Source organism: Balaenoptera borealis, assembly GCF_965194805.1.
Source record: "Balaenoptera borealis genome assembly, chromosome: 8".
Lineage (NCBI taxonomy): Eukaryota > Metazoa > Chordata > Mammalia > Artiodactyla > Balaenopteridae > Balaenoptera > Balaenoptera borealis.
Window position 1 is genome coordinate 40295340 of NC_138865.1, and position 15727 is coordinate 40311066.

The 15727-nt window shown below is 42.6% G+C and overlaps 1 protein-coding gene across 9 annotated transcripts in view; it reads left to right on the top strand.

The window, feature by feature from the left end:
- The first annotated feature begins 9177 nt into the window (after positions 1-9177).
- KIF27 (kinesin family member 27) overlaps positions 9178-15727 on the top strand; it is a 96051-nt gene continuing 89501 nt past the window's right edge. For 5 of the 9 annotated variants that reach the window (XM_082401132.1, XM_082401137.1, XM_082401135.1 and 2 more), the window contains exon 1: positions 9179-9376. The gene's annotated coding sequence lies outside the window, so the exon portion shown is untranslated. Of the gene's footprint in view, positions 9377-9741; positions 9886-15727 lie in introns of all 9 variants that reach the window. The other 4 variants (XM_082401134.1, XM_082401136.1, XM_082401133.1 and 1 more) reach the window with 3 other exon arrangements.

A 15727-nucleotide genomic window follows, 5' to 3' on the forward strand; every position in this document is an offset into this window, starting at 1 on the left:
TGAAGCAAGGAAAGACAGAAATTGGTAAAGAAGCAGCAGTCACTCATTTCAGCCAAGATAGCAGGATGTTTGGTTCTGTGTGTGTGGCACAGTAGCCTAGGCAAAATTATCAAGTGGCCTTATTTTGTCTCACTTTATCAAGGTCTCTGAGTAACCTTGTCTGAGATTATGTTCAACAGGAGAATACCATGGCATAGCTGTGAGTGCCAGGGCAGCTTTTGTCAGGGGCTGCTTTTGTTCCTTTCTCAACCTTTAACTTCTCCCTGATTAGCACTAAAGAAATTAATAGATTTCATTCAATTCAATCCAGAAATCAATTAATGAACTCCTTCACTGTTCCTCTTCCCTGAAGCTGAATGGATAATGGTTTAATAATCCAGTTGAGGAGGTATAGGTTTAATGAGCCACAGTACATGACTTGAGGCAACTACACCTTCCTTTTCCTTGTAGCTCTATGACTCATCTCTCTCTTAGTGTGCTTAGATCACTTTTTTCCTTTTTTCTTCTTTTTTTACTTTGGTTTTTTATTCTCAGCCCTTTGGTGGATGTTATTGCCAAAGACAATACCTGAACAAGTAAGAAAATTGACCTTATTCAGTTAATTGCAATAGAAGAGCACCCCAGATGCGAAGATCAGAGTTTCTTGGCAGGGTGGTGTTGCCCTAGTCTTTTATAGGGAGGAGTAGACAGGTTACAGGTGGAGGAATTCACAGGTGGGTTTGTTTTGCAATCAGGAGGCATCTCAGTCAGTTCGCTGAAGAGGAAATTTTTATCTTTGTGTCTAGCTAGTTTGAGGCAGACAGATAGTTCTAATCTCAGCTAATCATTCACAAAGACAAAGAATGAGGAATTGGAGAGTCTGTGGCTGGCCTCGCGTCAGCAGGTTTGGGTGAAGGGAAAGATCTGTGTTTGGTCTTGTCACAGTCACAAGTCAAGCAGGGAGAGATGAGAAAGAGTCGACAGTTAGTCTTATCTAAGTCACATGGTTTTCTTTTGGGTAAACCGTTTCCCAGAATATAAAAGGGTGGGGGATTTCAGAAAACAAAAGGTTAAAAGGTTGAAGGGATTTCTTTTTTTTCTTTTTTTAAATATTCACTTAGTCATTTGGCCGTATTGGGTCTTAGTCACGGCATGCGTGATCTTCATTGTGGCACATGGGATCTTTTGTCGTGGTACGCAGGCTCTTTAGTTGTGGCTTGCAGGCTCCAGAGTGTGCAGGCTCAGTAGTTGCGGCACATGGGCTCTGTAGTTGTGGCATGTGGACTAAGTAGTTGTGGCATGCGGGCTCAGTAGTTGTGGCACGCAGGCTCCTGAGTGAGGGCTCAGTAGCTGCGGTGTGCAGGCCTAGTTGCCTTGCGGCATGTGTGATCCTAGTTCCTTGACCAGGGATCTAACCTGCGTCCCCTGCATTGAAAGGCGGATTCCCAACCACTGGACAACCAAGGAAGTCCCTGGAGGGGTTTCTTTTTTCTAATTTTAAAAATTAATTAATTAATTAATTAATTTTATTTTTGGCTGCATTGGGTCTTCATTGCTGTCCGTGGGCTTTCTCTCGTTGTGGCGAGCAGGGGCTACTCTTTGTTGCGGTGTGCGGGCTTCTCATTGCAGTGGCTTCTCTTGTTGTGGAGCATGGGCTCTAGGCACACAGGCTTCAGTAGTTGTGGCTTGCGGGCTCTAGAGCACAGGCTCAGTAGTTGTGGCACACAGGCTTAGTTGCTCTGCAGCATGTGGGATCTTCCCGGACCAGGGCCTGAACCTGTGTCCTCTGCATTGGCAGGCAGATTCTTAACCACCGCATCAAAAGGGAAGCCCCTCTGGAGGGATTTCTTAATGTCACTGTTTTCTGAAAGTACAGAGAGCTCAGGTAAAGTTCAACGTTGTCACCATCAACCCTTTCTTGTGCTTGTGCGTTTGTTGGGAAAAAGATAAGCTGCCATGGCCTAGGCAACATTTTTATTTGCTCTCAAACCATGGGAGGTAATGATCCTCAAAGTAAGGAAGTCCAGAATTGTGAGTTCTCCATAGTATAAAGTATCCAGAGTTAAGATCCAAGGGTTTGGGCTGCCCTAAGGGGAATCACTGTAGGCTCACTCCCTTGGTTCTGTCATCTGCTTTTGAACAAATCAGTTAAAATCTCTATGCCTACTTAATTTACATATGCAAGAGGATAATCTGAGTCTGATTTTCTAGTTCTGGTTCCAGTTTTCTTTTTGTATCATTTTGTAAAATATATGCACGTCTCATTTACAGGCTGTGGTAGGATGATATTGTGGTGGTTAATTTTGTGTCAGCTTGACTAGTCCAAGGTGCCCAGTTATTTGGTCAAACAAACACTAGTCTAGATGTTGCTGTGAAGATATTCTCCAGGTGTGATTAACATTTACAGTCAATAGACTTGAGTAAAGCAGTTACACTCCATAACGTGGGGGCTTCAGCCAATCAGTTGAAGGCCTTAAGAGCAAAGACTGAGCTTTCCAGAAGAAGGAACAACTCTGCCTCAAGGCTAAAACATAGAAACCCTGCCTGAGTTTCCCACTTGCTGCCCTGCCCTGAAGATTTTAGACTCAAGACTGTAACATCAACTCTTATCTGAATTTCCAATTTGCTAGCCTGCCCTACAGATTTCAGACTTGACAGCTCCCACAATCACATGAGCCAATTCCTTAAAATAAATCTCTTTCTCTCTAGATAGATGAATGGATGGGTGGAGGGATAGATAGACATATATAGATTATATGTCTATAGTTAGATCTGTATCTATATCTATCTCTCTCTATATATTCTATTGGCTCTGTTTCTCTGGAGAACCCTAATACAGGTATGAATAAATAAAATGGCAAAATAATTTTTGTCTAACTCAGGGATATCGAATATAAAATAAGAAATTAACAAATGTATAATGGGACTAAGTAATTTTTAAGATTCCTTTCAGGTATAAAATTTGCTGACTAGGGCTTCCCTGGTGGTGCAGTGGTTAAGAATCCGCCTGCCAACTCAGGGGACACGGGTTCGATCCCTGGTCCGGGAAGATCCCACATGCCGTGGAGCAACTAAGCCTGTGCACCACAACTACTGAGCCTGCACTCTAGAGTCCGTGTGCCGTAACTACTGAGCCCTCGCGCCACAGCTACTGAAGCCCGCATGCCTAGAGCCCATGCTCCGCAACAAGAGAAGCCACCACAATGAGAAGCCTGCACACCACAACAAAGAGTAGCCCCTACTCGCCACAACTAGAGAAAGCCCACGTGCAGCAATGAAGACCCAATGCAGCCAAAAATAAATTTTAAAATTATATCTTTAAAAGAGAAAGAAAAAATCAAGCATGGTTCCTGTACTAACTGTATTTCAGGATAACCTGATAGTGGGAAAGCTCTTCTTTATAGAACAATTCTAGCTAATAAATGCAAAAAGGAATATTAGAATTAGAACATTACCATTTTGGAATCCCTAATGAAATAATACATCTGTAAAATAATATCAATGGTTGTTAAAACCATTAGGTAAAAAGCTGATGGGTAAATTTTAAAGGGATGGATTAGGCTGAAAGCACCTGAACTCACTAATAATCTTAACATCACCAGAAGTGAGATACTCAGACATCATGTACCTACTGGTGTGTTGCAATAGGGAAGTACACAGCCCTGTATTCTTGCCAGAAAAATTGAGCCTGAATCTAATCAAGAATCTAGATCTACAAGTTTACAGGAAATGTAGGAAAAAAGAGGAACAAGTTAAATGGCAACACAAAGATGCCATTGCCAAAGACAGAATGTGAGATGTTCTAAAGGACAAATGGCACAGTTTCTTCAACAAATAAGTGATTAAAAAAAAAAAAAGGTGAGCATTGGTGAGGATGTGGAGAAATTGGATCCCTTGTGTACTGTTGGTGGGATTGTAAAATGGTGAAGCTGCTATGGAAAACAGTACGGCAGTTCCTCAAAAAATTGAAGATAGGATTACCACACAATCCAGCAATTCCATTCTGGGTATATACCCAAAAGAACTGAAAGCAGGATCTTGAAGAGATAGTTGTACACCTTTGTGCTTAGCATTATTTTCAATAGCCAAAAGTTGGAAGCAACTCAAGTGTCCAACAAGAGATGAATGGATAAACAAAATTTTATATGCATACAGTGGAATATTAGCCTTAAGAAGGAAAGAAAGGGCTTCCCTGGTGGCGCAGTGGTTGAGAGTCTGCCTGCCAATGCAGGGGACACGGGTTCGAGCCCTGGTCTGGGAGGATCCCACATGCCGCGGAGCAACTACGCCCGTGAGCCACAACTCCTGAGCCTGCGCATCTGGAGCCTGTGCTCCGCAACAAGAGAGGCTGCGATAATGAGAGGCCCGCGCACCGCGATGAAGAGTGGCCCCCGCTTGCCGCAACTAGAGAAAGCCCTTACGCAGAAACGAAGACCCAACACAGCCATAAATAAATAAATAAATAAATAAATAAATAAATAAATAAATAAAACCTTTAAAAAAAAAAAAAAAAGAAGGAAAGAAATTCTGACACATGCTACTGAGGCAAGAGACAGATGGGCCCTCAGGGCAAACGGTTTGAGTTCGTTCCTTGTGGACCGATACTCTGAGACGGGAATAACAGGACAACTGAGAGAGGAGGCTCAGCCCTGCCTAGATAGAAGATAAGAGACCTCATTCTCGAAGTCAGGAGACCTTCCCGACTACACATGTGCAGAAAGGCTCCTTGGAGGTCAAAAGGGGAGTCATGCCAACTGACCAAACCTACACATAGGCCTCGTTGGTAGAATCCATCTTGGCTAAGAGATGCATGCGCACACATGGGAAAAGCCTGAGATACACCAAATATGGACTCTGAATCAGACAAATCAAAATGATTGGTCAAAGGAAACATGGAAGAAATGCCCCATATAAGTGATTTAAACTGCCACGAGGGCGCGACTCTCTCTCTGAGCCCTCCTGTGTGTCTATCCACACATACTGTACTCTTTTTTTCTCTTAATAAATACTTTACTTGTTTCACTACTTTCCATCTTTGTGGGAATTCTTCTTCTGCAAAGACTTAGGGCCAGGGCCTTGTCACTGACCACTGGTCTAGTGGCTAGGATTCGGTGCTCTCACCGCCACGACCCAACCTCAGTCACTGGCCGGGAACCAAAACCCCGCTTCAAGCCGCTGCAGGCCTAGGCCACCCAAGATCACTACAACATGGGTGAAGCTTGAGGATACTATGCTAAGAGAATAAGTCAGTCACAAAAGGACAAATACCATATGAATCCACTTATATGCGGTACTTAGGGTAGTCAAATTCATAGAGACAGAAATTAGAATGGTGGTTTCCAGGGGGGAAAGGGGTGAATGGGGAATTGTTGTTTACTGGGTATAGAGTTTCAGTTTTGCAAGACAGAAAGTTCTGGAAATCTGTTGAACAACAGTGTGAATGGACTTAACACTACTCAACTGCATACCTAAAAATGGTCAAGATGGTAAATTTTATGTTATGTGTATTTTACCACAGTTTTTAAAAAGGTGGAGGTAACTGTTACTAAAAGAGAATTAAGGGACCTGTCAACCAAATGCTACATGTGAAGCATGTTTGGATCCTGATTTGAGTAAATACAGGGAGAGAGAAAGACCGAGAGGGGAACAGAGAGAGAGAGAGAGAGAGAGAGAGAGAGAGACGTACATTATGTAGAAAGCTATAGCTGAGCTCAACCTTTGAGGAGGCAGTGTTGACTTTGTCATCTGACACATATAGGCTTCAGTCTTGCCTCTGCCACTTACCAACCATGTAGCCTTGAGCAAATTACTTGCTGTCTGTTTTTTAGTTTTTTATTTCCATAAATATTTGTTGCATCTCTGTGACGAGCTTAGTATTTACTATGTATTAAATGCTGCTCAACATTGGGGGCATAAAAATAAATAATATATGGTCTCTGCTGATGCTGGAGAATAAAATGTGAGGCAAGAAATAACAGGGATGAGTCTAGAAAGGTAGGCAAAAAGTAGATTAAGGAAGGCCTTTGTATACCATGTCAAGAAGACTGGACCTTATCATGAGAGCCGTTTAATCTTTTTCATAAAAGAGCCATGCAGTTTATACATTTTAAAATTTGTCCTCTATGTTTATAAAAATGTGTTATAAATTTTTAAAATTTAACTGCAATTCAATTAAAAAAATCTCAATGGAACTTTCTTCTGGAAAATGTCAAACTGATTCAAAAGTTCTTCTGGAAGAGAAATGCTAAGAATAGTCAAGAAAGTTACAATAATGAGGAAGGGCTTGCCCTATCAGCAAAATATACAGCAAAATGTGCAAATATACAGTCTGTCTCACTGAATGCTTGCCCGTATTACATTATGAAAAGATGTTGCCAACTTTATAGGCGAAAATGGTTTATCATTTTAATTTTTAAAAATATTTATTTAATTAATTTTTTTTTTTTTTTTTTGGCTACGTCAGGTCAGTTGCAGTATGCAGGGTCTTTGTTGAGGCGTGCGGGATCTTTCGTTGTGGTGCAGGCTCTTCATTGCGGCATGCAGGTTTCTCTCTAGTTGTGGTGTACGACCTTCTCTCTAGTTGTGGCTCGTGGGTTTCTCTCTAGTTGTGGCATGCAGGTTTTCTCTCTCTAGTTGTGGCACGCAGGCTCCAGGGCACATGGGCTCTGTAGTTGTGGTGTGTGGGTTCCAGAGTGCGTGGGTTCTGTAGTTTGCAGCATGCGGGCTGTCTAGTTGAGGCACACGAGCTCAGTAGTTGTGGCAAGTGGGCTTAGTTGCCCTGCAGCACGTGGGATCTTAGTACCCCGACCAGGGATCGAACGTGCGTCCCCTGCGTTGGAAGGCGGATTGTTTACCACTGGACCACCAGGGAAGTCCCTATCATTTTAATTTACATTGTGTTGGTTTATTAGTGAAGTAAAACATCACTGACATGTAAGCCAGACTTCAGCTTTCTTCTAATCCTCTGCCTTCTAGGTTCACGTGGTTTTGTCCAGCACCAGACTTGACTTAGGGGCTGGCAGATCTTTAAGTTGCTACAAATAATCCTCTGTCACAAATACCTCGGTTAGCAATGTAGACTTTACTGAAGATTTTGCAGGGGAGAGAGAGGAAGAGGTTCACCTTCCTCACAGCATGCAACCTAAAGATCTCCATTAGCCATTTCTGTTCTCCCTGGAATTCCTTTATCAGCTATCCTTTCCCTCTCTCTGATTCAGCTTCTTCTCAGCATCTTGGGCTTTCCATCTTTCTCATTCCTTCTCAAGAGCAGTCAAATAATTCTCCTGGTTCATATGCGCAACACCGTCTTCTTCTCTGAAGCCCGGGTACCTACCAAAGGTCAAACCCAGGAGACTTAACTTCCACCTGGGTGTAGGCTGGCAAAGCATCTTCTCAGCAAAAGAAGTCTCTCTCTCTACATGGATTTCTCATTCCAGCTGCTAAGTAGTAATATTCTCCACGACGTCACAGAAATGGTATAGGCAAAGGGCAGATTTGTGGTCAAGTTTGTGTCCTGCATAGATCACTATAGCAGGTGTGCAGGAAGGATTTGTGAGGGCAAGATGGGAAACAAAGGAAAATCACAGGTTCTTGCCCTGCCAAATGGTGGGCGTGCAGGCTGCTCCAGTCCAGCGCCCTCCCTGCACTGCGATCCAATTGCTTTGCTTCAGTGTAGAGAGGCACATGCAGCCTCCTCCCCTAGCCCTGTCCAACCAGAAGGCCAGTTTCCCCTTGGTGCCGCTCCCCCAGGCTCTCCAGGTCACTCTTAGAGCCTCCTTTGACTTAAGAGAGATGCCTCTTACTTGTGAACCCTCTATTCCCCACTCCACAAGGACCAAGACCCCATGACTCTCCTTCAACACCCCAAGTCCCTCTTTATAAGGGCTATAAAAGGAGATAGGATTGGAGTTGGAATGGAATTAGTTTTGTTCTGCTGTAAATCCTGGGGGTGAAGGGGGTGATAATGACTGGTGTCTACTTTACAATGTGGGGAACTTAAGTGACCCCTTCTCTTCAACTTTGGACTCAAGACACCAATTTGGGGGCAACAGGAAATGTCCCATTCCAATCCTGTTAGGCATTTGCTGACCTCGTCTGCAGACATGTGGCCTCCTGAAACCTGCTGCCTAGTCTTCCCGGGATTTCCCAAACCTAAATTGTTACTGTTATTCATTGCAGTTTTGTCAGCAGACCAGTCATGATGGGCAACTTTAAAAAAAAAATTCTAAAAGTGCAACATAATTAACAAATTCACATCTTTGGATTTTAAAAATTCAAAATAATTCAATTTAATAATTTAAGCAGCTTTTTTTCCCACTTTCACTTTTAAGTTTTATGAGAGAAGGACTGCTTTTTGAAGATGCTTAGATGGTGCTATTAAAAATGGGAGGCATTGAGGCATTTAAAAGTAAATTGGAAAAGTTAAACATAGAATTACCATATGATCCAGCAATTTCATTCTTAGGTCTATACCCAGAAGAACTGAAAAAAACAAAACAAAACATTAAACAGATACTTGTACATGATGTTAATAGCAGCATTATTCATATTATCCCCAAAGTGGAAACAACCCACATATCCCTCAGCTGATGAATGGATAAATAAAATGTGGTATGTCCACATAACGTAATATTATTCATCCATAAAAAGGAATTAAAGTTCTGATATATGCTACAACATGGGTAAACCTGGGAAACGTTTAGCAAAAGAAGCCAGACACAAGGCCACAAATTGTATGATTCTATGACTATGAAATGCCCAGAACAGGTAAATCCATAGAAAACAGAAAGCAGATTAGTGGTCGCCAGTGGCTGGGGAAGAGAGGAATGGGAGTGGCTGCTAACTGGTATGAGGCTTTCCTTTTGGGGTGATGAAAATGTTTTGGAAAAAGACGGAGGTGCTGGTTGCACAACATTGTGAATGTCTAAAACGCCATTGAATTGTACACTTTAAAACGGTTCATGTTATGTTATGCGAACTTAACTTCAATAAAAATAAACGGAATTGGTAGCTAAAATATTGAAAGCAATGTGACTCTTTCTCATATTCATCTTACAAACTCCTGGAGAGTTCTCTGGCTCAGCACTATGAGAGGGGTCCCTGGGTAGTATTTACTTTGGCGCTAATATGGGAGGCGGGGCCTCCAGGTGGCCGGCTCTAGGCTCCTCCCTGACGGGGCGGGGGCATGGGCGGGGCTTGGCGGGCGGGGGCGGGGTCTGGGGAGCTTCCGGCCGCCCTGAGGGGCGGAGGCGCGTCAGCGCGGATTTTGCTGGTTGCCGGGAGAACCCACGACAACAAAAGGCGCGGGCTGCGGCGGTAGCTGCGGCGCGGCGGTGCGAAGTGAAGGCGAAGAGTACTGCGCTGCGCTAGCCGCGGGAGACTGGGGTTTCTCGAACCGGTCAGTGAGTGGCAGGCGGGCCGGGCCGGGCTGGCGGGGTCGGGCCTGGTGCGGCGCTGGCCTGCTCTCTGAGCTGGTGTCCCCGGCCGGCCGTTGGGAGGAGAGGGGGCCGGCCGGGGGATTGGGAGCCGCCGCGGCTCGGCTGGCGGGGAGGGCGGTTGGGGCGCCCGCAAGGCGGAGCAGTGCCCCCCGAGGGGCCTGGGCCTATGCTGGGACTCCCAGGCGAGCGGCCGGGGAAGTTGGGTGCCCCTTGAGGTAGAAGGGCTTGGGGAAGACGGACGCGCGGGAACCCCGGGAACCCCGGGAACCCCGGACCGAGCCTCACGGAATCGGATCCTGTGTATTTCTTGTTTTCATGCTTCCAGCTGCCGTATCTGAAGAGGGGTGGAAAGGCCCACCTTCCTTGGGGGTTTCGTTTTGTCACAGGCCTCCTTTTTCCATTGCGGATGTTGAAACTTCGGTGCATTCTAAGCTCTGCGGAAATCTGAAAGACCCCTCCCTTAGAGCAGGTGATAATTGAGAAAGAAAGGGCGCCCAGATTCTTTCTTTGAAACACTTTAAAAATAAAACTTCGCCCACTCCAACTTTAAAAATCTTTGTTGTTTCCCCTGTTCGCTTCCTGTCTTCTCCATCTGTTCTTTATGCATTTGGGGCCTTTTCTGAGATCCTTATGAGATTCACTATCCATTTGCCAGAAAGTTTCTTACGAAAATATTACTTACAAACTACAATTTTTAGACAGTCACTACTTCTGAAAAGCCAAGGGCACGGGGTGGCAACGGTATTTGGAGACACTTTTCTGATCAACGACATGGCATCAGTGATCAAATATTTCTCCTTCCTTTGCTCAGATTTCAAACTCCATTGAGTATGCCAGCCAGTCGGAGTTCACCTTTCTTTACATTGATTGGTGAGATTAATACGTACGCTTCTGATGGCTGTAATTGATCAGAATCTGAAGAAGTATAAGTGCTATGGATTTTTTAAAAGACATGTAAATTCTTTTAAAAATGTTTTAAATTTACTTTTTATTTATTTTTTGGCCGTGCCGCAGGGCTTGTGGGATCTTAGTTCCCCCACCAGGGGTTGAATCCCCGCCCACAGCAGTGAAAACCCAGAGTCCTAACCACTAGACCGCCAGAGAACTCCCTAAACGTAAATTCTTGTATATTAATTTTTTGCAAGCTATATGTTTATGGGCCCTTATCGGTTTTTTACTGATTAGAGTAGGTGAATTTCTATTGCCTTTGTAGCCAGATTGTTTATAGACATTCCTATTAAAAAAAAAAAACCAAGAAAGTGAAAACATCTCAATTACACTTGGCACCTTTTATTAACAATTTCATTGGAAGTAGTTAGGTTTAGCTTAACATAGACCATGACTTTTGTTTTAATGTGATGGTATAAAAAAAAAGAAATAGGGGCTTCCCTGATGGCGCAGTGGTTAGGAATCTGCCTGCCAATGCAGGGGACACGGGCTCGAGCCCTGGTCCGGGAAGATCCCACATGCCTGCAGATCAACTAAGCCCTTGCGCCACAACTATTGAGCCTGCACTCTAGAGCCCGTGCGCTGCAACTGCTGAGCCTGTGTGCCACAACTACTGAAGCCCACGTGCCTAGAGCCCGTGCTCCACAACAAGAGAAGCCACTGCGATGAGAAGCCCGTGTACTGCAACAAAGAGCTCCCGCTCGCTGCAACTAGAGAAAGCCCACGTGCAGCAACAAAGACCCAATGCAGCCAAAAATAAATAAATAAATAAAATTTATATATAAAAAAATAAACTAATTTGTATGATAAAAACTCCTAATATAGCTGTTCAGAGACGTTTGGAAGAATCAAGTCATACTACATCCCTGTAGTTTCTTTGGAAAAGTTTGCAGTACCAAATGATTGTAGAGTCCTTTATTATCCAGGAAAAGATTTATCATATTTATGAATATTTATTTTTTCAGTGCAGAATTTCACTAGAATGATTAAAACTGCCAAGGTTAGGTGCATCTCTTTGGCCATTAAAGATAGTTTGTTGACTCTGTTTTGGGATTTTACAGCACAGGGGAGCTGATATTTTTTTACTCTCTTTGGACTCTTAGTAGAGTGATGTAAATGTTTTTCTGTTATTGTGATCTTTTTCAGACTGTCCACTCACAAAATTATAAATGCACAGTATTGCTGCAGAGTTTTTTTAAAAGGCTAGTAAGTATTAGATATGTCTTAATGAACATTCCATTGCATGTAGTGCTGAAAATGTTATTTTAGTCCATTAGTCTGCTAGGTTACTTAATGATAGTGTTCAAGACTCTTCTCCAGAGAGCCCAGTCCCATCCTAAACTGATTATTTTTCATCTGCATTTAGATGTAGATTACTTGTCACTTTTCAAAAAACTTTTATATGGTGTAAGCGTAATGCTACCAAGACTGTGAGCATTCATGTACAAGTTTTTATGTGAACATATATTTTCATTTCTTTAGGGTATATACCTAAGAGCGGAGTTGCTGGGTCAAATGATAACTCTGTGTTTAACTTTTTGAGGAACTGCCAGACTGTTGCAAAGTGGCTGCATCATTTTACATTCCCATCAGGTTTCCATATTCTTTACCTTCTTGCCAACACTTATTATGATCTGTCTTTTTTATTATAGTTGTGTTAGTGGGAGTGAAGTGGTATCTCATTGTGGTTTTGATTGCATTTCCCCCATAGCTAATGATGTTGAGCGTCTTTGCATTTGCTTATTGATCATTTTTATATCATCTTTGAAGAACTGTCTTTTCCGATCATTTGCCCACTTTTTTTTTTTTTTAGTTTATTTATTTTATTTATTTATTTTTGGCTGCATTGGGTCTTCGTTGCGGTGCGTGGGCTTCTCATTGCGGTGGCTTCTCTTGTTGTGGCGCACGGGCTCTAGAGCACAGGCTCAGTAGTTGTGGCACACAGGCTCAGTAGTTGTGGCGCATGGGCTTAGTTACTCTGCGGCATGCAGGATCTTCCCGGACCAGGGCTCAAACCTGTGTCCCCTGCATTGGTAGGCGGATTCTTAACCACTGCGCCACGAGGGAAGCCCACCTTTGCCCACTTTTAAATTTGGTTGTCTTTTTACTATTTAGTTGTAATAGTTCTTTGTATATTCTGGATACAAATCCTTATTAGATATATGACTTGCAAATATTTTGTCCTATTCAGTGAATAATCTTCACTTTCTTTTTTTTTATGTTACAATATTGTATTTCTTTTTAAAAAAATTTTATTGGAGTATAGTTGATTTACAATGTTGTGTTAATTTCTGCTCTACAGCAAATTCAGTTATTTATATATATATATATATATATATACACACACACACACACATTCTTTTTTATATTCTTTTCCATTATGGTTTATCACAGGATATTAAATATAGTTCCCTGTGCTATACGGTAATACCTTGTTGTTTATCCATCCTATACATAATAGTTTGCATCTACTAACCCCACACTCCCACTCTGTCCCTCCCCCACCCTCCCTCCATCTTGGCAATCACAGGTCTGTTCTCTATGTCTCTGAGTCTGTTTCTGTTTCATAGATAAGTTCATTTGTGTCATATTTTATTTTATTTTTTAAATTTATTTATTTATTTATTTATTTTTGGCTGTGTTGGGTCTTCGCTGCTGCATGCGGGCTTTCTCTAGTTGCGGCGAGTGGGGGCCACTCTTCCTTGCGGTGCGCGGGCTTCTCATTGCAGTGGCTTCTCTTGTTGTGGAGCACGGGCTCCAGGCACGCGGGCTTCAGTAGTTGTGGCACGTGGGCTCAGTAGTTGTGGCTCATGGGCTCTAGAGTGCAGGCTCAGTAGTTGTGGCACATGGGCTTAATTGCTCCACGGCATGTGGGATCCTCCCGGGCCAGGGCTCGAACCCGTGTCTCCTGCATTGGCAGGTGGACTCTCAACCACTGTGCCACCAGGGAAGCCCTCATATTTTAGATTCCACATATAAGTGATATCATATGGTATTTGTTTTTCTCTGTGTGACTTACTTAGTATGATAATCTGTAGGTCCATCCATGTTGCTGCAAATGGCCTTATTTCATTCTTTTTTATGGCTGAGCAGTATTCCATTGTGTATATGTACCACATCTTCTTTATCTATTCATCTATCGATGGACATTTAGGTTGTTTCCATGTCTTGGCTATTGTGAATAGTGCTGCTATTCACAGCACTAGTCTTCTCACTTTCTTGGTGGTATCCTTTGAGGCACAAAACTTTTAAATTTGATTAAGTTCATTTTATCTACTTTTCCTTTTACTGCTCATTGCTATTGCTTTTGCTTTTGGTGTCATAAATGAGAAACCATTGCCAAATACAAGATTACAAAGAGTTACCCCTGTGTTTTCCTTTAAGACTTTTATAGTTTCAACTCTTACGTTTAGGTCTATGAACGATTTTTTTTTGTTTTGTTTTTTTAAACATTTTTGAGTATCTTTTTTTTTAAGTTTTATTTATTTTTTGGCTGCATTGGGTCTTCATTGCTGTGCGCGGGCTTTCTTTAGTTGCGGCAAGCGGGGGCTACTCTTCGTTGCAGTGAGAAGGCTTCTCATTGTGGTGGCTTCTCTTGTTGTGGAACATGGGCTCTAGGCAAGTAGGCTTCAGTAGTTGCAGCACGCAGGCTCAGTAGTTGCGGCATGCGGGCCCTAGAGCATGTGGGCTTCGGTAGTTGCGGTGCACGGGCTCTGTAGTTGTGGCTTGCAGGCTCAGTAGTTGTGGTGCACGGGCTTAGTTGCTCTGCAGCATATGGGATCTTCCGAGACCAGGAATCAAACCCGTGTCCCCTGCATTGGCAGGCTGATTCTTAACCACTGCGCCACCAGGGAAGTCCTATGAACCGTTCTGAATTAACTTTTGCATACGATGTGAGGTAGAAGTCCAACTTCATTCTTATGCATGTGGATATCCAGTTGTCCCATGACCACTTGTTGAAAAGACTATCTTTTCCCCATTGAATTGTGTTGACACTGTTGTTGAAAATCAGTTGCCCATAAATGTGAGGATTTATTTCTGTATTCTCAGTTCTTTTCCATTGATCTTTAAGTCTGTCGTATGCCAGTACCACACTGTCTTGTTTACTGTTGCCTGGTTTTAAAATTGGGGAAGTATGTCCTCTAACTTTGTTCTTTTTCATCATTGTATTGGCTATTCTATGTCCCTTGAATTTCCATATGAATTTTAGGATCAGCTTGTCAGTTTCTACAAAGAAGTCAGCTGGGATTTTGGTAGGCATTCTGTTGACTCTTTAGATCAATTTGGGGAATATTGCCATTTTAATATGTTAAGTCTTCCAATCCATGAACATATGTTTTTCCATTTATTTAAATTTTCTTTACTTTCAACAATATTTTGTAGTTTTCAGAGTGTAAGTTTTACACATCTTTTGTTAAATTTATTCCTAAATTTATTTGATTCTTTGTAATGCTATTGTAAATGGAATTGTTTTCTTAATTTATTTTTCAGGTTGTTCATTGTAAGTATAGCTACCAATTTAATTTTTTTAAAACATTGTCCCTGCAATTTTTAAAAAATATTTATTTATTTTACTTTTGGCGGCATTGGTTCTTAATTGTGGCACATGGCATTGTTCGTTGAGACGCACAGGTTCAGTAGTTGTGACGCGCAGGCTCTAGAGTGCATGGGCTCTGTAGTTGTGGTGCACGGGCTTAGTTGCCCGTGGTGTGTGGGATCTTAATTCCCCGACCAGGGATCGAACCCACATCCCCTGCATTGGAAGGCGGATTCTTTTTTGTTTGTTTTTAAAAATAATTTATTTTATTTATTTATTTTTGGCTGCGCTGGGTCTTTGTTGCTGCACGCGGGCTTTCTCTAGTTATGGTGAGTGGGGGCTACTCTTTGTTGCCGTGCGCGGGCTTCTCATTGCAGTGGCTTCTCGTGTTTCAGAGCACGGGCTCTAGGCTCACAGGCTCAGTAGTTGTGGCGCATGGGCTTAGTTACTCCGTGGCATGTGGGATCTTCATGGACCAGGGCTCGAACACGTGTCCCCTGCATTGGCAGGTGGATTCTTAACCACTGTGCCACCAGGGAAGCCCAGAAGGCGGATTCTTAACCACTGGACACCAGGGAAGTCCCCCAATGTAATTTTTAATGTATTAATTCCACCAGAGATCTTCAGAAATAAGTACCATGTAATTTAGGAGTGGAACAGCAGTTTTTCTGTTAGTTTTGGTTATTTTTGAATAGAAAATTTAGTTTTAAATTTACATTGACTTATAGAAATCCTTAAAACTATTTTCATGGATTGATTTCTAACATTTGCGACAAAGAGGAGATGTTATTTTTCAGTACATAGCTGTAAAAATCTAAGGATTTGC